Source organism: Scyliorhinus torazame, chromosome 5 (assembly GCF_047496885.1).
Source record: "Scyliorhinus torazame isolate Kashiwa2021f chromosome 5, sScyTor2.1, whole genome shotgun sequence".
NCBI lineage: Eukaryota > Metazoa > Chordata > Chondrichthyes > Carcharhiniformes > Scyliorhinidae > Scyliorhinus > Scyliorhinus torazame.
In genome coordinates this window covers 287,312,623-287,337,423 of record NC_092711.1, presented here as the reverse complement: position 1 = coordinate 287,337,423, position 24,801 = coordinate 287,312,623, and the positions used below count along the sequence as shown (strand labels likewise).

The window sequence follows — 24,801 nt, the reverse complement described above, 5'->3', positions numbered from 1 at the left end:
ATGACGATTGGTGGGGCGGGGCTATGACGTCACCAGGCAGGGTTGTGATGACGTCACCAGACAGGGCGTGTCAATCAGAGGGTGGAGCGCGAGGGGAATCGGTTGATGTCCTGGAGCGGTGACGGGTGTTGGACACTGTCGGTCAACGGACACAAAAGGCCGAACTAAAGGGCCCCTGTTTGAAAAGGTACTCAACTAATTGAAAAAAAGGAAACGACTAAGCAAAGGAAGTTGGACAGTGAACTGAGATGACCATGGCTGTGCCAGCCTATGCCCCATCTACCCCCAGCGGTGCACACTGGCTGCACAAGGTCTTAAATGATGTTGAGATGCCGGCGTTGGACTCGGGTGAGCACAGGAAGAAGTCTTACACCAGGTTAAAGTCCAACAGATTTGTTTCAAACACTAGATTTCACAGCACTGCTCCTTTCTCAGATGAATGAAGAGGTATGTGCCTCTTTATTCACCTGAGGAAGGAGCAGTGCTCCGAAAGGTAATGTTTGAAACAAACCTGTTGGACTTTAACCTGGTGTTGTAAGACTTCTTACCAAGGTCTTAAACACCGAGGTGGACATTTTGCACCCTCCTCCTCCTCCATGGCCACACAGACTGAAAAACAAAGCAGCCAGGGTGGCCCGTTCCCCCAGAGATCGTTACAATCGCCGTGATCTCTTTGTGCCAACCACAGAATATTTACAGAGTCTGCTGAGATAAGGAAAAGACAACGGGAGCAATTTACCGCCCACGTCCCGCCAGAATCGGAACGGGAACGCGGCTGGTAGATCCCACAAGAGGCCTCTTGCGAGATTCTCGACGGTCGTTACGCCCTAGATCTCGCAAGACTTTGCGATCCAGGATTGCATAGTTCAGTGAGCTTAACTGCTCACTTAACTCTGCCGACACTGGATCTAACCGGCATCTGGGATCCACCAGCCTTGCCAAGCCCCACAAATGACGATCAGGCAGAACGGCACTTGGGGGGGGGGGGTCTTCCAGGTGAATGGTGGTCCCCAGGTGGTTGATCTCTGGGCATGGCGGTACCCAGGTGCCAGCCTGCCACTGCCAAGGTGCCCAAGAGACCTTTTGCCCAAGCCAGAGATTGGTCCCAGAAGTGCCCTGCCCTTTTGAGGTGGGATATGGTGGCCTCAAGGTCCTCCCAGCAGGTGAGTTCGGGGAATCCGGGGAGGGAGATTGGAGCACCATCTCTTCCTGCACTGACAAGCGGAGCTCCTCAGATAAGGAAATGCTGAGGCCCAAAAAATAGAGTGCCTTTGTTAGCGCCGGGAACGCTCCCGCCCAGAACGGACTCTTTTTTTTTTTTTGTTAGATCATGCTCAAATGTTTACTTGAACATCTGACTATAGCTTAAACCATGAGGTTGTACAAGAGAAAGCAAGATCATGAGACATTGCAACACTTCCTGTCATGACATATACAGACCCAGTAGCCTATCACCCAGTTAAAATTAACTACTTTTTAAAAAATATTTTAATTGAGTTTTGTACATGGTATAAATACAGATATACAAATAGCTAATCAAAACACAAAAGATCTAGGAAATATGTAACAGGACAGGAGGTTCCCCTGCCCCCCCTCTTTCATTTTACAGAATTAGGGTGGAGGAGACACCTGGGTGGCGCCTGCTACTGCTATTTACATTCTTCGGTGCAGTTGCATCGGCGTCAGCCCTTGCTCGTTTCGCTTTGCCGTTTTTCCTTAGTTTCTCTCGCCGTGCTGATGTAGTTGCCGCCGTTGTCTTCCCCTGTGCTCTCTTACCCCCCCCCCCCCCCATTTTGTTCCCTTATCTCCTCCCCTTCTGGCTTCCCTTTTTTTGTTTATCCCCCTCCCCCCTTTTTCGCTGCTGCCCCTTTCCTGCTGGGTTTGGCTACCTCGTTTAAAAAATATATATATTTTATTGAAGCATTTGTAATTTTCAGTTTAACACATTAACATTTCTTAAACAACTGCGTGGGCCGACACGCGCAAAAAAACCTAAAAAACAATGTCTCATACTACCACCGCCCGATTCCCTAATTACCCGTATACCGAGTTCCCTGTCCTTATCTAACACTGCCATGCCTCCTGTTTTCTCACCCCCCCTTCCCAGCCCTTACTGTTGACGTTCAATTTTCTTTGAAGAAGTCGATGAACGGTTGCCATCTCTGGGTGAACACCTGAATTGATCCTCTTAAGGCGAACTTGATCAGGCTGATCAAGCTGACCAGGCTGAGAAACCCTGCCATATCGCTGACCCACACACCTGACTTCGGGGGCTCCGAGTCCCTCCATCCCAGCAAAATCCGTCTCCGGGCCACCAGGGAGGAGAAGGCCAGGACATTAGCCTCCCTCCCCCCCTTGGCCCCCGGATCATCCGATACCCCAAATATTGCCAGTTCTGGACTCGGAGTTACCCTTCCTTCCAGGACTTCTGGCATAATGTCCGCAAATCCCTGCCAGAATCCCCTCAACTTCGGACATGCCCAGAACATATGTATATGGTTAGCCGGGCTACCCCCACACCACCCACATCTGTCCTCCACCTCGTCAAAGAACCTGCTCATCCGGGCTACTATCATGTGGGCCGTGTGGACCACTTTGAACTGGATAAGGCTAAGTCTGGTACAGGACGAGGATGAATTGACTCTCTTCAAGGCTTTTTACCACTTTTCCATTTCCAGCTCTCTTCCCAGCTCCTTTCCCACTTCCGCTTCACCTCCCTGACCGGGGCACCCTCCCACTCCATCAGCTCCTTGTATATCTCCAAAATCCTCCCCTCTCCAACCCCAGTTTTTGACATCACCTTATTGATGGACCATCAATGACCACGAGACGAGAATGGTGAAACAATTGAGGCTTTATTGCACAAGATGTTGAGCCTCCTGCAGCTGGAACGAGAATGGGAGCAGCCAGCAGGCTGGGATTACTGTGGTACCTGTAATACAGTGGCAGTACCGTAATACGCGTAGTGAGTTACCAGTGGTGTTTACCACACTCATCCTGTAGTCCCCTCAGGGAGAGGCGAGGAAAGCTTGGAACCTACCTTCGTACAAAGTCCCGGACCTGAAGGTATCCAAACCCATTCCCGCCCGGTAACTCAAACTCCTCCTCTAGTGCCTTCAAGGTCGGAAAGCCCTCCTGGATAAATAAATCCCCAATCTCTTGATCCCTGCCTGCTGCCACCTCCTGAAGCCCCCATCCAGCCTCCCCGGGACAAACCGGTGATTGTTACAAATTGGAGATCACTTCTGGTTGCGGCTATGCAGAGCTAAGTCACACGTTCGGCATCTCCCGCTTGGAACGGACTTTTGGGCTCTTTTCAGGGCCCCCAACGGAATTTATTCGACATTTCCCGGTGTGGGAAGAAGACTGCAACATTCCCCCGACAGTGTATGGCTTGGACCAGGAGCGGGGCGACTAAAAAAGTGGTGGTGAACCCAAAGAAGGTGAGACGGAAGAAGTGCAAGATGGCGGCGGGCGGAGACCAGGCAGCATGGATGCAGTGGGCGCAGGAGCAGCAGGAGGTTATTCAGCGCTGCTTCAGGGGGCTCAAAGCGGACCTGCTGGAGCCGATGAAGGCTTCTATTGATAAGCTGCTGGTGACCTAGACGGCCCAGGGGGCGGTGATCTGCAAGGTCTGACAAAAGATCTCAGATAACGAGGACAAAATCTTGGGCCTAGCAGTAAAGGCGGAGGCGCACGAGGCGCTGCACAAGAAATGGCAGGAACGGTTCGAGAAGAACGGTCGAGGCGGAAGAATCTGCGGATCCTGGGCCTCCCGGAGGGGCTGGAGGGGTCGGACGTGGGGGCCTGTGTGGTCACCATGTTAAACTCGCTGATGGGAGCAGGGGCCCCTGGAGTTGGAAGGGGCCCATAGAGTGCTGGCGAGGAGGCCCAAGGCTAACGAGCTGCCGCGGGCGGTGCTGGTGCGGTTTCATCGGTTCGCTGATCGGGAGTGCGTGCTCGGGTGGGCCAAGAAAGAGAGGAGCAGCAGGTGGGAGAACGCGGAGGTACAAATATATCAGAACTGGAGCGCGGAGGTGGCGAAGAAGAAGGCCGGGTACAACCAGGCGAAGGCGGTGCTGCACAGGAAGGGGGTGAAGTTTGGCATGCTGCAGCCGGCGCGACTGTGGGTCACCCATAGTCAGGAGAGAAGCGGCGTGAGCCTTTGTTCAGGCCGAGAAGCCGGACACAAACTGAGGGTCGGGATGGGTGGTTGGCGATTGTTGTTGTTGTGCTACATTTTGAGGGGGGGGGTTCTTTGTTCTTGTTTCTTTTTGATTCGGTGTGGGTGGTTTGGGTAGGTTGGGCACTGTTTTAGTTGGGTCTGTCGAGTGGGCTCTTGGAGGGGGGCAAGTAAACGGAGTAGGGGTGGATGGCCAGTAGGGGGGATGGGGAGGGGGAGGCCCAGGTCGGGGGTGGCCCAGGTCGGGGGTGAGGGGACTGGGCCTGTAAAAGGAGCTACGCCAGAGGAGGCGGGGCCGGGCAGGTGGAAAGCGCGGGCTTTTTCCCGTGCTGAAGGCTGGAAGGGCCGGGGCGGGAAAACGCAGGTTGTTTCCCGCGCTTGGGATGGAAGGGGGAGGCAGAGAGCCTGCTGATGGGTAATGGAGGGGAAGTCCCACAATGGGAGGAGTCGAAGGAGAGGCGGGAGTGGCCGGGGTCAGCAGGAGTCAGCTGACTTGCGGGAGTGCAATGGGGGGAGCAAATCAGCTAGGAGGGGTCCTAGCTGGAGGGGGGTTGGTGGGGGGGAACCGGGTAGCTGCTGGTATGGTCAAGGGGGAGCTGGAGCGAGTAGAGGGGGTTGGGACGGGGGTCTGCCGTCGTGGGGAACGGGACGGGCGTGGGGTGTGGGCGTGTGACTGGCCGAGATGGGGTTATGGCTAGTCGGCGGGGGAGGGGGGTGGGTAGCCCCCTGATCTGGCTGATAACCTGGTGTAAGGGGACTGAACGGACCAGTTAAGCAGGCCCAGGTGTTCGTGCACCTGAAGGGGCTGAAGGCGGATGTGGTCATGCTCCAGTAGAGACACCTGAAGGTGGCAGACCAGGTAAGATTGAGGAAGTGGTGGGTAGGTCAGGTGTTTCATTCGGGGCTGGATGCCAAAAAGGATGCCAAAAATCGGGGAGTGGCGATCTTGGTGGGAAAGAGGCTGTCGTTCGAGGTGTCGAGCATTGTGACAGACAATGGTGGTAGTTATGTAATGGTAAATGGTAAGCTGCAAGGGGAGAGGGTGGTGCTGGTCAACGTGTACGCCTCGAACTGGGACGATGCGGGTTTTATGCGGCGCATGTTGGGTCGGATCCCGGACTTGGAAGTGGGAGGCCTGATAATGGGGGGGGGTGACTTTAACACGGTGTTGGGCCCGGCACTGGACCGCTCCAGGTCTAGGACGGGTAGTAAGCCGGTGGCGGCTAAAGTGCTGAGGGGGTTTATGGACCAGATGGGAGGGTTGGACCCTTGGAGATTTGCAAGGCCGGGGGCTAGGGAATTTTCATTCTTCTCGCACGTTCATAAGGCCTATTCCCGGATCGACTTTTTTATTATGAGCAGGGCACTGATAGCGAGAGTAGAGGATACCGAGTACTCGGCGATAGCCATTTCGGATCACGCCCCGCATTGGGTAGACCTAGAGCTGGGGGAGGAGAGGGACCAGCGCCCGTTGTGGCGCTTGGAGGTGGGGCTGTTGGCAGACGAGGCGGTGAGCGAGCGGGTCCGAGGAAGCGCAGAGAGATACCTGGAGGCCAACGATAACGGGGAGGTCAGAGTGGGGATGGTCTGGGAGGCGGTGGTTAGGGAAGAACTGATCTCCATTAGGGCCCACAAGGAGAGAAGAGAGCAGAGGGAGAGGCTGGTGGGGGAGATGGCGAGGGTAGACAGGAGGTACGCGGAGGTGCTGGAGGAGGGACTGTTGAGGGAGAGGCGTAGTCTCCAGGCCGAATTCGACCTGTTGACCACCAGGAAGGCGGATGCGCAGTGGAGGAAGGCCCAGGGGGCGGTTTATGAATATGGGGAAAAGGCAAGCCGGATGCTGGCGCATCAGCTTCGGAAGCGGGACGGAGCTAGGGAGATCGGGGGAGTTAAGGATAGGGGAGGGAGTGTGGTGCGGAGTGGGGTTGGCACCAATGGGGTCTTCAAAGACTTCTATGAGGAACTGTATCGGTCCGAGCACCCACTGGAGGAGGGAGGGATGGGCCGCTTTCTGGACCAATTGAGGTTCCCGAAGGTGGAGGAGGGAATGGTGGCGGGATTAGGGGCCCCGATTGGACTGGAGGAGCTGGCCAAAGGGTTAGAGAGCATGCAGGCGGGGAAGGCACTGGGGCCGGACGGGTTCCCGGTCGAATTCTACAAAAGATATGTGTACCTGTTGGGCCCGTTGCTGGTTAGGACCTTCAATGAGGCAGGGGGAGGGGGGGCTTTGCCCCCGACGATGTCCCGGGCACTGATCTCCTTGATCCTGAAGCAGGACAAGGATCCCCTGCAGTATGGGTCTTACAGGCCGATTTTCTTGTTAAATGTAGATGCCAAGGTGCTGGCGAAGGTCTTAGCCACGAGAATTGAAGATTGGGTGCCGCAGGTTATCCACAAAGACCAGACGGGGTTCGTGAAGGGGAGGCAGTTGAACACGAATGTGCGGAGGCTCCTGAACGTTATTATGATGCCGGCGAGGGAGGGGGAGGCGGAGGCGGAGATAGCGGTGGCGATAGACGCTGAGAAGGCCTTTGATAGGGTAGTGTGGGGGTACTTGTGGGAGGTGCTGAAGAGGTTCGGGTTTGGGGAGGGGTTCGTCAGGTGGGTTAGGCTGTTGTACGAGGTCCCGATGGCGAGTATGGCCACAACCAAGAGGAGGTCTGAGTACTTTCGGTTGCATTGAGGACGAGGCAGGGGTCTCCCCTGTCCCCCCTGCTCTTCGCACTGGCGATTGAACCCCTGGCTATGGCACTGAGGGAGTCGAGGAACTGGAGGGGGTTGGTGTGGGGTGGGAGGAGCACAGAGTGTCGCTTTATGCGGACGACTTGCTGCTATATGTGGTGGACCCGGTGGGGGGAATGCCGGAGGTAATGAGGATCCTCAGGGAGTTCGGGGATTTCTCAGGGTACAAGCTCAACATGGGGAAGAGCGAGTTCGTGGTTCACCCAGGGGACCAGGAGAGGGGGTTTGGCGAGCTCCCACTAAAAAGGGCGGAGAGGAGCTTCAGGTATTTGGGGGTCCAGGTGGCCAGGAGCTGGGGGGCCCTGCATAGACTTAATTTCACAAGGCTAGTGGAGCACATGGAGGAAGAGTTTAAGAGGTGGGACACGTTGCCGCTGTCCCTGGCAGGTAGCGTGCAGTCAGTCAAGATGACGGTGCTCCCAAGGTTTTTGTTCCTGTTCCAGTGCCTCCCCATTCTTATCCCGAAGGCCTTTTTAGGCGGGTCAATAGGAGCATAACGAGGTTTGTGTGGGCGCGACGGACTCCAAGGGTGAGAAGGGTGTTCCTGGAGCGGTGTAGGGATGGGGGGGGCTGGCGCTGCCCAACCTCTGTGGGTACTACTGGGCCGCAAATGTGGCGATGGTGCGCAAGTGGGTGATGGAGGGGGCTGCATGGAAAAGGCTGGAGATGGCGTCTTGTGAGGGTACGAGTCTGGAGGCGCTGGCAACGGCGCCGCTGCCGCTCCCTCCAATGAGGTATACCACGAGCCCGGTGGTGGCGGCTACTCTCAAAATCTGGGGGCAATGGAGGCGGCACAGGGGGGAAGTGGGGGCCTCGGTGTGGACCCCAATACAGGGGAACCACCGGTTTGTCCAAGGGAGAATAGATGGAGGGTTTTCGGGGTGGCACAGGGCAGGGATAAGAAGGTTGGGGGACCTGTTTGTGGATGGGAAGTTCGCGAGCCTGGATGAGCTGGAGGAGAAGTACGGGCTCCCCCGGGAATTTAGGTATCTACAGGTAAGGGCGTTTGCCAGGCGGCAAGTGGTGGAATTCCCGCTGCTGCCGCCACGCACGGTACAGGACAGGGTGCTCTCGGGGGGGGGGGGGTTGGAGAAGGGAAGATCTTGGCAACATACCTGGTGATGCAGGAGGAGGAGGAGGCCTCGGTGGAGGAGCTGAAAGGTAAGTGGGATGAGGAGTTGGGGGAGGAGATTGAGGAGGGGACGTGGGCAGATGCCCTTGGGAGGGTGAACTCTTCTTCGTGCGCGAGGCTCAACCTCATACAGTTTAAGGTGCTGCACAGGGCACACATGACCGGGACATGGTGAGGGTGTTGCGGTATGTATTAGGGGTAATACGGTATACCATGATGCCAAGGGGCTATTGGTGGACAGATACTGGGTCCTGATTGGTTCTGCTGCCTACTGGGCTCCACCCAGAAAGGCGGGGTATAAGAACCCGGTTTCTCCCAGCAGCTGCATTCTGTAACTGAGCTGCTGGGGAACAAGTCTGCTCAATAAAGCCCCGATTGAGTTTCTCTACGTCTCGCCTCGTGTGTTACCGATGGTGCCACAATTTATTGAGCAGATTTAAAAAGGAATATGGAGCTCCGGATCGCCCCTGAGTGCCTGCGAATCGGCCCCCAAGCAGCTAACTCCGCATCGGCGTTTAAGCACTGGCTGGCGTGCTTTGAGGGATACCTCCGAACGGCTCCCGTCAGACCCAACAGAAGACCAGAAGATGCAGGTCCTACATTCCAGGGTGAGTCCTGAAATCTACTCGCTCATCGAGGACGCGGACGATTTCCCAGCGGCGATCACCTTGCTGAAAGAGACCTACATTCGGCCCGTCAAACAGGTCTATGCACGCCATCAGCTCGCGACGAGACGACAAATCCCCGGGGCTAGACGAATTCTACAATGCCCTAATGATCCTGGGAAGAAACTGCAACTGCCCAGCTGTAACGGCGAATGAACACACGGAGCTCCTGATCAGAGTCGCGTATGTAGCAGGTTTGGCATCATCGCAAATTCGCCAGAGACTTTTAGAAAAAGACTCTCGGACTCACAGAGGCACGGGCCCTTGCGGCCTCCCTCGACGTGGCCTCCCAAAATGCCCGTGCCTATGCCCCCGACCGCGCTACAGCCCCTTGGGCTCCGTGGACCCCCGCCGCGATCAACCCCCCCGGCACCCCCCACCGCCCCCGCAAGCGTGCGCGGCCAGAATCCCAGACCACCCGGGGGGGCCCCGCTGCTATTTTTGCGGGCAGCCGAAACACCCCCGCCAGCGCTGCCCGGCCCGCTCGGCCACCTGTAAAAGCTGCGGCAAAAAGGGGCACTACGCAGCGGTGTGCCAGTCCCGTGGGGTCGCCGCTATCTCTGGGGAAGAAACGGGACCACGGACTCACCCCCCCCCCCCCAGCGACCCATGTGCGGCCAACGGGCGCCGCCATTTTGGACCCCGGACGGCACGAGGGGGGGACGGGCGCCGCCATCTGGTTACCCGCGTGCCGCGTGCGATCCATGGGAGTGGCCATTTTGTCCACCCCCGGCCGCGTGCGACCCATGGGAGCGGCCATTTTGTCCACCCCCGACCGCGTGCGATCCATGGACGTCGCCATCTTGGCTGACAGGCAAGGACCCCAGCGTGGACGCCTCCACGCTGCCTGAAGACAATGACCAGATGCAGCAACCACGTTTGGCATCGGTGACCCTGGACCAGTGGCGGCCCAGGACGCTCCATACAGCAACGACGAAGGTGCTGGTGAACGGGCACGAGACGCCGTGTTTGATCGACTCGGGGAGCACGGAGAGTTTTATTCATCCGGACACGGTAAGACGCTGTTCCCTTGTAATTCGTCCAAGCACCCAAACATTTTTCCTGGCGGCGGGGTCCCACTCTGTTGAAATCAAAGGGTTCTGCATCGCAAACCTAGCGGTGCAGGGGAGAGAGTTCAAAAATTACCGGCTGTGTGTCCTCCCCCACCTCTGCGCTCCCACCCTCCTGGGGTTGGATTTCCAATGCAACCTCCAGAGCTTAACATTCAAATTTGGCGGCCCTATACCCCCACTGACTATCTGCGGCCTCGCGACCCTCAAGGTTGAACCGCCTTCCTTGTTTGCGAACCTCACCCCGGATTGCAAGCCCGTCGCCACTAGGAGCAGACGATACAGCACCCAGGACCGGACGTTTATCAGGTCCGAAGTCCAGCGGCTGCTGAAGGAAGGCATAATCCAGGCCAGCAATAGTCCCTGGAGAGCCCAGGTAGTAGTTGTGAAGACCGGGGAGAAGCAGAGGATGGTAGAAGACGACAGTCAGACCATCAACAGGTACACGCAGCTAGATGCGTACCCTCTTCCCCGCATATCCGCTTTGGCAAGTCATGTTGCAGCTGTATAGAACCTTAGTTAGGCCACACTTGGAGTATAGTGTTCAATTCTGGTCGCCACACTACCAGAAGGTTGTGGAGGCTTTAGAGAGGGTGCAGAAGAGATTTACCAGAATGTTGCCTGGTATGGAGGGCATTAGCTATGAGGAGCGGTTGAATAAACTCTGTTTGTTCTCACTGGAACGAAGGAGGTTGAGGGGAGACCTGATAGAGGTATACAAAATTATGAGGGGCATAGACAGAGTGGATAGTCAGAGGCTTTTCCCCAGGGTAGAGGGGTCAATTACTAGTGGGCATAGGTTTAAGGTGAGCGGGGCAAGGTTTAGAGTAGATGTACGAGGCAAGTTTTTTACGCAGAGGGTAGTGGGTGCCTGGAACTCGCTACCTACCGGAGGAGGTGGTGGAAGCAGGGACGATAGTGACATTTAAGGGGCGTCTTGACAAATACATGAATAGGATGGGAATAGAAGGATACGGACCCAGGAAGTGTAGAAGATTGTAGTTTAGTCGGGCAGCATGGTCGGCACGGGCTTGGAGGGCCGAAGGGCCTGTTCCTGTGCTGTACATTTCTTTGTTCTTTGTTTGTTATATCCGACATGGTCAATCGGATTGCACAGTACAAGGTCTTCTCCACCGTGGACCTTAAGTCCGCCTACCACCAGCTCCCCATTTGCCCCGGTGACCGCAAGTACACTGCCTTCGAAGCAGACGGGCGGCTATACCACTTTTTAAGGGTTCCATTCAGCGTCACGAACGGTGTCTCGGTCTTCCAACGGGAGATGGACCGAATGGTTGACCAGCACGGGTTGCAGGCCACGTTCCCATACCTTGACAACGTCACCATCTGCGGCCACGACCAGCAGGACCACGACGCCAACCTCTGAAAATTCCTCCAAACCGCTAACGCCCTCAACCTCACCTACAACGAGGAAAAATGCGTGTTTAGCACCGACCGTCTAGCCATCTTGGGCTACGTAGTGCGCAATGGAGTGATAGGCCCCGACCCTGAACGCATGCGCCCCCTCATGGAGTTCCCTCTCCCCCAAAGCCCTGAAACGCTGCCTGGGCTTCTTTTCTTATTACGCCCAGTGGGTTCCCCAATACGCAGACAAGGCCCGCCCACTAATCCAGTCCACTACTTTTCCCCTGTCGACAGAGGCCTGCCAGGCCTTCAGACGCATCAAAGCGGATATCGCAAAGGCCACGATGCGCGCCATCGACGAGTCCCTCCCCTTCCAAGTCGAGAGCGACGCATCCGACGTAGCTCTGGCGGCCACCCTCAACCAAGCGGGCAGACCCGTGGCCTTTTTCTTCCGGACCCTCCACGCTTCAGAAATTCGCCATTCCTCAGGAGCAAAGGAGGCCCAAGCCATAGTGGAAGCTGTGCAACATTGGAGGCATTACCTGGCCGGTAGAAGATTCACTCTCCTCACTGACCAACGATCGGTAGCCTTCATGTTCGATAATGCACAGCGGGGCAAGACAAAAAAACGACAAGATCCTGCGGTGGAGGATCGAACTCTCCACCTACAATTATGAGATCTTGTACCGTCCCGGAAAGCTGAACGAGCCGTCCAATGCCCTATCTCGCGGCACATGTGCCAACGCACAAGTGGACCCTCTCCAAGCCCTCCACGAGGACCTCTGCCACCCGGGGGTCACTCGTTTCTACCACTTTATAAAGGGCCCGCAACCTCCCGTACTCCGTCGAGGAGGTCCGAACAGTCACCAGGGACTGCCCAATCTGCGCAGAATGCAAACCGCATTTTTTCAGGCCAGATAGAGCGTACCTGAGATAAAGGCTTCCCGTCCCTTTGAACGCCTCAGTTTGGATTTCAAAGGCCCCCTTCTCTCCACCGATCGCAACACGTACTTTCTTAACGTGGTTGACGAATACTCCCGTTTCCCCTTCGCCATCCCCTGCCCCAACATGACCGCGGCCACGGTCATTAAAGCCCTCTGCACCATCTTTACCCTGTTCGGTTTCTCCGCCTACATCCATAGCGATAGGGGGTCCTCCTTCATGAGTGACGAACTGTGTCAATTCCTGCTCAGCAAGGGCATAGCCTCGAGCAGGACGACCAGCTACAACCCCCGGGGGAACGGGCAGGTAGAGAGGGAGAACGGAACTGTCTGGAAGACCGTCCTACTGGCCCTATGGTCTAGGAGTCTCCCAACTTCCCGCTGGCAGGAAGTCCTCCCGGATGCCCTTCACTCTATCCGGTCCCTGCTGTGCACCACCACTAACCAAACGCCTCACGAGCGCCTCCTTGTCTTCCCTAGGAAGTCCGCCTCTGGGACGTCACTTCCGACCTGGTTGGCAGCCCCGGGACCCATCCTGCTCCGGAAACATGTGCGGGCACACAAATCAGACCCGCTGGTGGAAAAGGTACATCTCCTCCATGCAAACCCGCAGTACGCCTACGTGGCGTACCCAGACGGCCGACAGGACACGGTCTCTCTGTGGGACCTGGCGCCTGCCGGAGCTCCCCACACACCCCCAACACCAATCACCACCCCCTCACTCCCTCCGGTGCGGCACCCCACAGCCACCCCCTTCCCAGGGGGATCGGTTCTCCTCCCAGGCCTGCCAAGGAGTAAGGAAACAGGGATGGACAGTGCGATGCTCCCAGAGTCGACCGGACCCAAGCCAGCACCACCACCACCCAGGCTGAGATGATCGGAAAGGGCGACCAGGGCACCCTCTCGACTCATCGAATCGGTTTAAGATGTAAATAATTCAGTGGCCCAGTAAAAGCGGCATTGTTGTATATAGTTAAATGGTTAAGGCACCATACCGACCCTGTAAACCCCTACCACCATACCATCCACCACCCCGCCGGGTTCCTTTTTAACAAGGGATGAATGTGGTGGTATGTATTAGGGGTAATACGGTACACCATGATGCCGAGGGGCTATTGGTGGACAGATACTGGGTCCTGATTGGTTCTGCCGCCTACTGGGCTCCACCCAGAAAGGCGGGGTATAAGAACCCGGTTTCTCCCAGCAGCTGCATTCTGTAACTGAGCTGCTGGGGAACAAGTCTGCTCAATAAAGCCTCGATTGAGTTTCTCTAGTCCTCGTGTGTTATCGATGGTGCCACAGAGGGCAGATGTGTTAGGTGCTCAGGGAATCCAGCAAACCACACCCATATGTTCTGGGCATGCCCAGTGCTGGAGGAATTTTGGAAGGGCGTAGCAAGGACAGTGTCTAGGGTGGTCGGATCCAGGGTCAAACCGGGCTGGGGGCTCGCAATATTTGGGGTTATAGGGGAGCCGGGAGTGCTGGAGGCGAAAGAGTCCGGTATTCTGGCATTTGTGTCCCTGGTAGCCCTGCGAAGGATTCCCCTTCAGTGGAAGGATGCGAGGCCCCCAAGCGTGGAATCCTGGATCAACGATATGGCGGGGTTTATCAAATTGGAGAGGGTGAAATTTGCCTTAAGGGGATCGGTGCAAGGGTTTTTCAGGCGGTGGCAGCCGTTCTTGGACTTCCTGGCAGAATGGTAGACAATGGTCAGCAGCAGCAACCGAGGTGGGGGGGGTTCAATTTTTTCTGTCTATACGGGGGGATCTGAGGGGGTGTATATATTTGCTATGTGTTAATTCGGGGTGTTAATTTATTATTTATGTATAGGGGGTAGGGGAGCACGGGGTTGTTTTATTTTGTTCTGTATTTAATTCGATCGGGTTCCTTTTACATTTTGTTGTTGATATTTTGTGAAAACCTCAATAAAAATTATTTATTAAAAAAACTAATTGGAGACCACACTGACGTCCCCTCCAATCCCATGTGCTGCCTCCATTGCCCCCACACTCTTCGTGGTGCCACCACCACAGGGTTTGTAGAGTACCGAGCTGGCGAGAACGGCAGGGATACCGTTAGTAAAGCCTCCAAACTCGCACCTTTGCTAGATGCCGCTTCCACTCGCTCCCAGGCCAACCCCTCCCCCACTACCCACTTCCTGACCATCAATATGTTGGCCGCCCAGTAATAATTAATAAAGCTTTGGAGGGCCAGGCACCTCTCTCCGCGACCCTGCTCCAGGAGTGCCTCTTTACTCTCGGGGTTTTCCCCGCCCACACAAAACCTGTAATCGCCACGTTTATTTTTCTAAGAAAAGCCTTTCGGACAAAAATCTGAATGCATTGAAAAAAGAAAAGCAGTCTTGGGAGGACTGTCCTCTTCACCGTCTGGACCCTTCCTGCTAGAGTTAACGGGAGCATGTCCCATCTGTAGAAATTCCTTTTCATTTGGTCGACCACTTTGCCCAGATTTAACTTGCAGAGCTGCCCCCACTCTTTAGCCACTTGAACCCCTAAATATCTAAAACTCCCCGCCGCCACTTTAAAAGGTAACTCCCTCAGTCTCCTTTCCTGCCCCCGTGCCTGGATCACAATCATCTCGCTCTTTCCCGTATTTAACTTGTAGCCTGAAAATCGCCCAAATTCTCCTAGTACCTCCATGATTTTGGTCATCCTCCCCACCGGGTCTGTAAAATAGAGCCGCAAGTCATCTGCATGGAGAGAAACCCTGTGCTCCTGCTGACCCCGGCCACTCCCGCCTCTCCTTCGACTCCTCCCATTGTGGGACTCCCCCTTCCCCCCCCCACCCCCAACTGTCCCCCGCCACGCACTCGATGCTCTAAGGGCCATTGCTAAAGGGTCGATGGCCAGGGCAAACAGTAATGGGGAGAGCGGGCATCCCTGCCTTGTCCCTCTCCCAAGATTAAAATATTCTGACCAGGTTCAGTTGGTTCTCACATTTGCCACCGGGGCCTGATACAACAACCGGACCCAGTCCACAAATCCCTGCCCAAACCCAAACCTGCCTAAAATATCCCATAAGTATGTCCACTCCACCCGGTCGAAAGCCTTCTCCACGTCCATGGCTACTACCACCTCAGCCTCACGTCCCTCAGCTGGCATCATTATAACATTAAGAAGCCGTCTAATATTGGACGTCAAGTGCCTGCCCTTCACAAATCCCTTCTGAGACGTCAAGTGCCTGCTCTTCCCGAAGACCGCCACTTTCAGCAATGGCTCCACCATCATCCCCACCACTTTGAACATTGCCTCGAAGAAGGCTGTCCAGTACCCAGCAAGTCTGGTGCAAGACCAGAACATGTGGGTGTGGTTGGCCGGGCTTCCTTGGCACTGTTCACATCTATCCTCCACCTCCGGGACGAACCTACTCATTCGAATTCTTGTTAAGTGGGCTCTATGAACCACATTGAACTGCGTTAGGTTCAGCGTCGCGCATGTGGAGATGGAGTGGACCCTGAGCAGTGCTTCACTCCAGAATCCCCACCCTATTTCACACCCCAAGTCTTCCTCCCATTTCCTCCTTATCGCGTCCAGTTTGGTGTCGGCCCTCTCTATCAGTCGTTTGTACATGTCACTACAGTGCCCTCTGCCTGGAATGTCTGCGTCCAGTCGTTCCTCTTAATAGTGTCTGTCATGATGGTTGCGGGTATGTTCTTGTCTCCTTGCGAAGGAAATTTTTAAGCTGCAGGCACCTGAGTCAGTTGCCCTTTGCTAGCTGGAATCTCTCCGTCAATTCATCCAGTGTTGTGATCCTACCGTCCGTGTATAGGTCCCTGACTGTCAGTGTCCCCCCGTCCTGTCTCCACTTTTTAAAGGTGACGTCAGTGAGTGCTGGCGAGAACCTATGGTTATTGCCGATGGGGGCTTTGTCAGACATTTCGGTCAGTCTGAATTGCTGTCGTAGTTGGTTCCAGGTCTGGAGGGTGGCTACCACTACTGGGCTGCTGGAGTTTTTCTTGGGTAGAGATGGTAGTGCCATCTTGGCGAGGGTCCAGAGCGAGGTCCCCCCTGCAGGAGGCATCCTGCGCGCGCACCCACTCGGCTTCTGGCTCCTTTATCCATCCCATCACTCTGGTGACGCTGCCCAGTGGTAATATTGTAGGTTTGGGAGGGCTAGCCCTCCCTTGGATTTTGTTTTCTGTAGGGCCTTCTTTGTGATCATAGCATTTTTTCCCCCCCCATACAAACGCCATGATTAATTTGTTCAGTGCATTAAAAACGTCCTTGGGGATATAGATCGGGATGGATCTTAGTAGGAAGAGGTACCTGGGCAGTACATTCATTTTGATCGTCTGTACTCTCCCCGCCAGGGAGAGTGGGAGTGTGTTCCACCTCTGAAGGTACTTTTTTTACTTCCTCTGTCAGACTGGTCAGGTTCCAGTTGTGGACCCCCCGTCCAGTCATGAGCGACTTGGATCCCCAGGTAGCGGAATTTGTGTTGGGCTTGTTTAAACAGCAGTCCCACCAGTGCTGCCCCTCCCCCTTGCAGGTTCACTTGGAAAATCTCCCTTTTGCTCATGTTGAGTTTGTAGCCCAAGAAGGCACCAAACTCTTTCAGGAGCGCGATGATATCTTCCATGCTGCTTTGTGGGTCCAAGATGTAGAGGAGCAGGTCACCGCATAGAGCGAGGCTCTGTGCTCTCTGCCTCCTTTGGATCCCCCTCCAGTTCTTTGCTGTTTGGAGTGTGATCGCTAATGGTTCGATCGCTAGGGCGAACAGCAGGGACAATGGGCATCTCCACCTGGTGCCCCTGTGCAGCTGGAACTACTGGGAGCTGGTGTTGTTTGCCCGTACGCTCGCCATGGGAGCGTTGTACAGGAGCTTCACCCATGAGGTATATCTTGTTCAGAGCCCGATCCACTCCGGCACCTCTATGACTTCCACTCGACTCTGTCAAAGGCCTTTTCTGCTTCTAGGGAGACGACGATCACCTCAGGTGTTCTCTCCCCGATGGCGTCATGATCACATTCAGCAGATGTTCGATGTTGGCTGTCTACCTTTGACAAAGCCCGTTTGATCCTCTGCAACCACCTCTCGTACACGATCTTCTAGCATTTTGGCTAGGATCTTGATCATATTTTGGCTCTATGTTTAGTAACAAGTTGGGTCTGTTTGAACTGCATTCAGTCGGTTCTTTGACTTTCTTAGGTATTAGCGAGATTGAGGCTTGTGCTAGCGTAGGTGGCAGTTTGCCCCTAGCCAGCGTGTCTGCGGGGCCAGTGCAATTTTTTGTAGAGGTCCGGCGGGAACACGTCTGGTCCCGGCGCTTCGCTGCCTGCATGGAGCTAATACTCTCCATGATCTCTCCCAGTTCCAACCGTGCTCCCAGGCCCCAATTTCTGTCCTCCCCCACGACTGGCATGTCTAGTCCATCGAGGAACTGTTTCATCCCAGAGTCTCCTGCTGGGGGCGCTGAGTCCCCGGTAAAAGTCCTCAAAGATTTTGTTAAGTCTGGGTCTGTTTCTAGCGTGCCTCTGTTGTCCCTAATTTGTGTGATTTCTATGGTGGTTGCCTGCTTACCAGCTGGTACGGCAGCAGGCGGCTGGCTTTGTCTCTATTCGTATAGGGTTCCCCCGTGCCGGAGTTGGTGCACTGCTTTCCTCGTGGAGAGCAGGTCAAAGTCCATTTGTAGCTTTTTCCTCTCTGCCATGAGCTCTACAGTCAGGGCCTCGGAGTATTTACAGTCTACCTCCAGCATGGAGTCGACCAGCTGCTGCCTAGCCGCTCTCTCCTCTCTCTATCCCTTCACGCTTTAAAGGTGATAATTTCCCCTCTCATCAAGGACTTTAGTGCCTCCCAGAACATGGAGGGTGAGACCTTCCCGTTTTGGTTGTTTTTCCTATACTCAGCTATGGCCTGCTATATCCTCTCGCTGAAAGCCTTGTCGGCCAATAGGGCGGTGTCCAACCTCCATGTGGGGCATTGGGCACTGCCTGTCTCCAATCCCCTGTCCATATAATGTGGAGCGTGGTCGAAGATTACGATTGTGGAATATTCCGCCTTGACCAGGCCTGGGAGCACCAATTTTCCGACCACAAAGAAGTTAATCGTTGAATATACATTGTGTACTGGGGAGAAGAAGGAGGACAACTTCTCCTCTGGGTGGGTGAATCGCCATGGGTCCAACGTCCCCATCTGCTCCATAAAGCGGCCAAGTTCCTTCGCCATGTTCAAGGTCTTCCCCGTTTTGGAGTTCGACCTGTCTGTCCCCAGGTCCTGTACCCCTTGATCAGTCGGTGCGTCGCTATGTCGGGGATTTCCGCCATGGTCTTTTTAATGAATTTCGTGTTGTCCCGGTTGGGAGCGTACATGTTAACTATCGATGCCCCGTCTAGGGCACAGCTGAACATGACATACCGTCCCCCTGGGTCCTTTACCGTCTTCGTCACCTTAAACATTGTCCTCTTATTTGTCAGGATTACTACTGCCCCCCCCCCGGCCCTCGTCCCGTAGCAGGAATGATAGGTCTGTCCCACCCAGCAGTCGGTCCTGCTCTCTCAGATGTGTCTTTTGGAGGAAGACCATGTCGGCTCTCATGTTTCTTAGGTGGGTGAGGACTCTGGATCCGTGACATGGGTAGGCCCCTATACCCCAGGATCTCCCTTTGCCCAGAGACCGTTCTGGGTGGTTATCTGCAGCGCTTCTTTGTCCCGGGCCCCTGGTTGCGGCCCTATGGAGCCATGTTATCCATTTCACTCCGTTCCTGTCACTTTCTCTTTCCCCATGACACCCCCTTTCCATCCCCTTCCCCCCTCTTCCATTGTCTCCCCCCTCTGTCCCCCATCCCCCAGCTCTCTTCCCCCCCCCCCGCTTCCCTGGCCCCGCTGCTTATTTCCCCCCTCCCCCTCCCTTGCCAGGCGTTCTCCCCCCCCCCCCCCCCCCCCGTTGGGGTTAGCCGCGACCTCTATCTGCTGCATGCTCCCGGCGTCAGATTTCCCACTAGTATGGTGACCCTGCTCCCGGAAGTTACTGTCCCATTCTCCTCCTGCCCACTCTCTGTGGTTTTTGTCTGTTCTTTCCCCACCTTACCCTACGCTTGTCCCGCTTGTTCCTCCACTTTCCCTCTGCTGCTGCCCTCGTCTGCACGTATAGGGCCTGTGGCGGTCTGTCGGGTGGCAGCCCGTTGTTCATCCATCGGGATGTGTTGGAGGGGAGGGGAAGGGAGAGGTTCTTATCTCCACCTCCTCGCCCCTCCATCCCCCCCTTGTTGGGCTGCTGCCGCGTACTTGCCTGGGGCCCTTCACCGCCTCTCTTGCTGTTGCTGCCCCAGCTCGCACTCTGCGACAAACGTATTTGCTTCAGCCGGAGCCGCAAAAAAGTGTTCTTTTCCCTGGTATGTGACCCTGAGCTGGGTAAAATATTCCAAAGCGTGCGCCGCTCTTGTACAGCGCTGCTTTCGACCTGTTGAATTCCACCCTGCGCTTGGCCAGGTCAGCCCCAATGTCGTGATAAATTCGGAGTCTGTGTCCTTCCCAACTGCAGTTCTTGGACTGCCTGGCCCAGGACAGGGTTTCTTTCCCAGTCCTGGTACTGGTGTAGCTTGGCAATGATGGCCCTTGGTTGTTCCCCGGCCTTACGTTTCGGTCGTAGCGATCGGCGGGACCTGTCTATTTCTGGTCCTTTCCCACCACGTTGCCCAGCATTTGGGCCACGTAGTTCATGGGGTCTCTGCCTTCGGTTCCTTTTGGTAGGCCCACGATCCGCAGGTTCTGCCTCCTTGACCGATTTTCCTGGTCCTCGACCTTTTCCCTCAGGTTCCCCTGCGTCGCGTCTAGTCTCGCAACCTCCTTTTCCAGTGCCACGATCCGATCAGTTTGATTGGTTGCAGCTCTTTCAAGGTCCTTGATGATGGCTTCTTGGGCCTCCAGTTTCTTTTCGGCCCTACTCAGAGCAATCTGTATTTGTACCAGGGTTTCAGCCACCATATCTTTCACCGCGGCCTGTATGTCCATTTTAATTTCTTGACAGTGCTCTTTCAGTGCCTCTGAGAGGGATGCCGTCCAGTTCCCTCCCGGTGAGAGAGGGTTTTGTTCTTAGCTGTTGTTGTATTTCACTGTGGCGAGACCTGCGCTCCGCTGCCTCGTGCGCTGGTCCGTTCATCAGATTGCCTCTGCTCCAGACCCCTTCCACTTCTGGTCTCCGTGCGATCCCTGGACAGGCTTTTTCCTGTCATTTTCTTTCTCCTTCTTTCGTGCCCCGTCTTCATTGCATTCGCGGAACAAATCCGTGCGATTGTTTGCGAATTTTGTTAAAAAGTGATCGTTTTATGGATCCTGGGGGAGGAAAGCCACCTGACGTGCGACTGCCTAGCCCAACGTCATCATCGGAAGTCTGCAAAGTTTACCACTTATACTACATCTCCCTTGCCCCATCCCAAATCTGTGATTCTCCCATTGTACTAAATCTCCCCCAAGTCTGATTTACGTTTTGAGACAACTGCTGTGGGTATTTCACTGTTCTACCCAAATAGGTCCTCTGGAAGACCTCCTTTGGAGGAGATTGGTGATTTGAGTCCTGCACGTGATCTCTCAGATTCTGCTGGGAAGAACGAGAATTTTTAGAAGACTCAGGTTTATGAATCTAGTTGCCATCTGGATCTGATGATGATTGCAGCACCTCTGATCTGTTCAGTTGGCTAGATGATTGCTTCAACTGTGAAGAAGGTTTTTTCTATGTGACAACTATTGCTTGTATGTTCAATCTCACCACACAATTTTCGGTTTAAATGAGGTAGGACCAAGGATGTGGTGTCTGTTCAAACATTTTTTTTTAAATTTAGAGTACCCAATTATTTTTTTCCAATCATTGAGCAATTTAGTGTGGCCAATCCACCTACCCTGCACATCTTTGGGTTGTGGGGGTGAGACCCACGCAGACACGGGGAGAATGTGCAAACTCCTCACAGACAGTGACCCGGGGCCGGGATCGTGAGGCAGCAGTGCTAACCACTGCACGCCATGCCCCCCTTCAAACACTTGTTCATAGCAAACATGGCTCAGATCCAAGCCAGCTCTCCTGGTTGGAGATGTGGTAGGTTGCATGCCCTGTGATGATTGTAATATTTCCACATCTGCTGGAATGATACCCATCCTCATACTTCCTTTGTATCAGCTTATGCTCGCAGCACAATTGTGTGTGGGAGATGGGTATTTGATTTCTCAGTCTTCCCAATTGGAGTTCACATAGTGATAAAGCATTTTGGAGTGGGGTTTAATGATAGCTCATAAGTATAAGTTGGATGTCATTGTTCCAGTTTAGTTATGCCTTCACTGTACTCCTGCAGTTGCTTGATTTCTATCCATCCTGAGTAATAGTCTACAACAATTAAGAACACCTCTGTGTTTAATGAGGTCCATTCCAAGATGTTCCCATGGTCTTGATGGGGAGGAAGATGACATCAACAATTTTCTTGTCCCCTGAAGACGTATATCACAAGTAATACAGTTTGATGTCATCTCTATTCATGACTTTGAAAGACCTGGCCACCATATTGAATATCTTGCTCTGGCTCAATATTTTGTGGCACCCAAATGTTCTTCATGCAATCTTTTCATTACGTTGAGTCTCAGAACTCTTGGAATGCGCAATCTCTCGTCATAGGTGAGTTAATTATTAACTACACTGAGTTGCCCTCTCTGCTCATAGTTTACTCTGAGTATTGGATTGTGTGGTACGTATGCTGGTCATCCTTTGACACAGACTCTCTGATCTGACCACATTCTTCGTCAGATTTCTGAGAATCTCTGATTTTATTCAGTTACTGAATTATTGCGAGCCGAGTTGTATTTTTTGTGGATGCAAAGTCTTTTACTTTTTTGACATGGCCTGTACCACCTTGTTCAAGTCTTGTCACTGGGGTACAGGACAAAGCATTTGCTCTGGTGTGCTGATTTCCCATAACGTACTCTGTCTTAGCATCAAACCTCATCATCCTCAGTCTGAATTATTGTACTTGTGGAGGCATTTTTGCTAACTCCTTAGAATTTAAGAATGTCACTAAGGGTTTGTGGTCTGTCTCTGTCCTGAAGTGGAGACCAAGAATATATCTGCAAACATTTCACAAGCCTATGCAGCAGCTAATGCATCCTTCTATACCACTGCACATCTGTTCAGTCTCTGCCAGTGAATGTGATGCATAATAAACTGTTCTATGCTTTCTTTCTGTCTGTACCTGGAAGTGTACAGCTCCTAATCCTGTAGAAGATGCATCTGCAGTAATAATAGTGATTAGCTCTGGCTCATAGTGAGCTAAAATATCAAGTGATATCAATGTCACGTTGATTTTCTCAAAAGTCTTTTGTTGCACTTCCTCCCAGCTGCATGAATTGTCTTGACATAACAGCTGACGTAGTAACTCATTGCCAACCGCTAGGTTGGTCAAAAACTTTCCAACTTGGTTTGCCATAGTCATGAATTTTTAGAGCTCAGTCACATTGCTAGAAGCTGCAAACTCCTTGATTACTTGTCTTCTGTGAATCAATTTTGACACAAACTGTTTCTGCAATATGCCCAAGAAACGTTATAGTTGGCTCTGAGAATTCACATTTGTCGTTCCTGAACAGAAATATAATTTCTTTCCAATATTAATGTGGGATACTATGAAGCAGATTTATGAGGTTTATATATATATATATTTTTAAATAATCTTTATTGTCACAAGTAGGCATACATTAACACTGCAATGAAGTTACTGTGGAAAGCCCCTAGTTGCCACATTCCGGCGCCTGTTCAGGTACACGGAGAATTCAGAATGTCCAAATTACCTAACAGCACATCTATCGGGACTTGTGGGAGGAAACCGGAGCACCCGGGCGAATCCCACGCAGACACGGGGAGAACGTGCAGACTCCGCACAGACAGTGACCCAAGCTGGGAATTGAACCTGGGTCCGCGGAGCTGTGAAGCAACAGTGCTACCCACTGTGCTACCGTGCTACTATGTTTGTATGTGTGACTAATTTAATTAAACTGAGGACAATCAGACTGCAAAGTTTAAAACATCAAAAGTGTTAGCTATAAAAGCAGGCATTTGAAGTGGAGATGAGTAAAGCTAAGATGGGATACAAGTAAATAATGGACGGAAATTTGCATGCGGAGATAAAGAAGGTTTGTTTGTGTTTATTTGTTGAATTTCAAAAATAAATAAAAGGAAGATTTACAACTGGCAAAGATTATAAATGAATAAAGCAAAGGATGTGCTGGCCTTGGAAAGGGTCCAGAGGAGGTTCACAAGAATGATCCCTGGAATGAAGAACTTGTCGTATGAAGAACGGTTGAGGACTCTGGGTCTGTACTCGTTGGGGTTTAGAAGGATGAGGGGGAATTTTATTGAAACTTACAGGATACTGCGAGGCCTGGATAGAGTGGACGTGGAGAGGATGTTTCAAGTTGTAGGAAAAACTAGAACCAGAGGACGCCATCTCAAACTAAAGGGACGATCCTTTAAAACTGAGATGAGGAGGAATTTCTTCAGCCCGAGGGTGGTGAATCTGTGGAACTCTTTGCCGCAGAAGGCTGTGGAGGCCAAATCACTGAGTGTCTTTAAGACATAGATAGATAGGTTCTTGATTAATAAGGGGATCAAGGGTTATGGTGAGAAGGCAGGAGGCTGGGGATGAGAAAATATCAGCCATGATTGAATGGTGGAGCAGACTCGATGGGCCGAGTGGCCGATTCTGCTCCTATGTCTTATGGTCTTAAGTTACTAAGTTTGTACTTACCTGAAAGTAATGGTCATAAGACAACATGAAAAATGTTATATTCTGGAAACGGGAACTTCCAAAGAAAGTTAAGAGCAATCAGTTTAAAGTTGGAAAGAAAGGGTATTTAAGGAAAGATTGGAAGCTGTATGAGAGAGGAGGACATATTATATCCTGAAGAGTGTGCTATGCTTGTACAGACCTGTGAAAGTGAGCAACCTCTAACCACCCGAGAGAAGTGTTTGTTTTTTCCAGAAAGCAAGGTTTTGTTACAATCCTTGGATTTCCATTGTTTATTTAATAGAAATTTAGAGTACCCAATTCATTTTTTCCAATTAAGGGGAAATTTAGCGTGGCCAATCCACCCACCCTGCAGATCTTTGGGTTGTAGGGGTGAGACCCACGCAGACACGGGGAGAATGTGCAAACTCCACACGGACAGTGACCCGGGGACGGGGTCAAACCCGTATCCTCGGCGCCGTGAGGCAGCAGTGCTAACCATTGCGCCACCGTGCCGCCCCTATGGATTTCCATTGTTGAGAGAGAGGGCGGGAGAAGTCCTGTGAAATATATCCCAGTGGGTGCCTTGCAGTGATATTACTGGAATTTCTATAGATTAAGAATCATTATGAATATATCAATACTTTATCCTTATCATTGGGTACGCTTGTAAAATTTAGCCCGCTCGACAATTGTATTCTTTTGCAGATTGAAGGAGGCATTGAGTGCTTTTGGATTTCATCATCCAATCCATTTCCTGCATCGATCTGTTGCCTGATCAATATATCATCTCTACAGCCACCCCATCGCATAGAACAAGGTGCTGACCTGCTTGCTGCTCAGCTTTGCCGCATGGCCCAATACGGTGTGATATCTGGTAAATCTTAATGCCTTAATTTGGCCGGGGTGCGTTGCCGGTGGGAAAAGTGTATCACAACAACCGTTGTATTCCGGCCATAGTTTTTTTTAATAAATATTTTATTGAAA

General features: G+C 53.1%; 1 long non-coding RNA gene across 1 annotated transcript; it reads left to right on the top strand.

Moving 5' to 3' along the window:
* Positions 1-84: 84 nt before the first annotated feature.
* LOC140422795 (uncharacterized) lies at positions 85-24,801 on the top strand. Its single transcript, XR_011947611.1, has 2 exons — positions 85-187; positions 24,523-24,801. It is a non-coding gene; the product is annotated as an uncharacterized lncRNA (long non-coding RNA).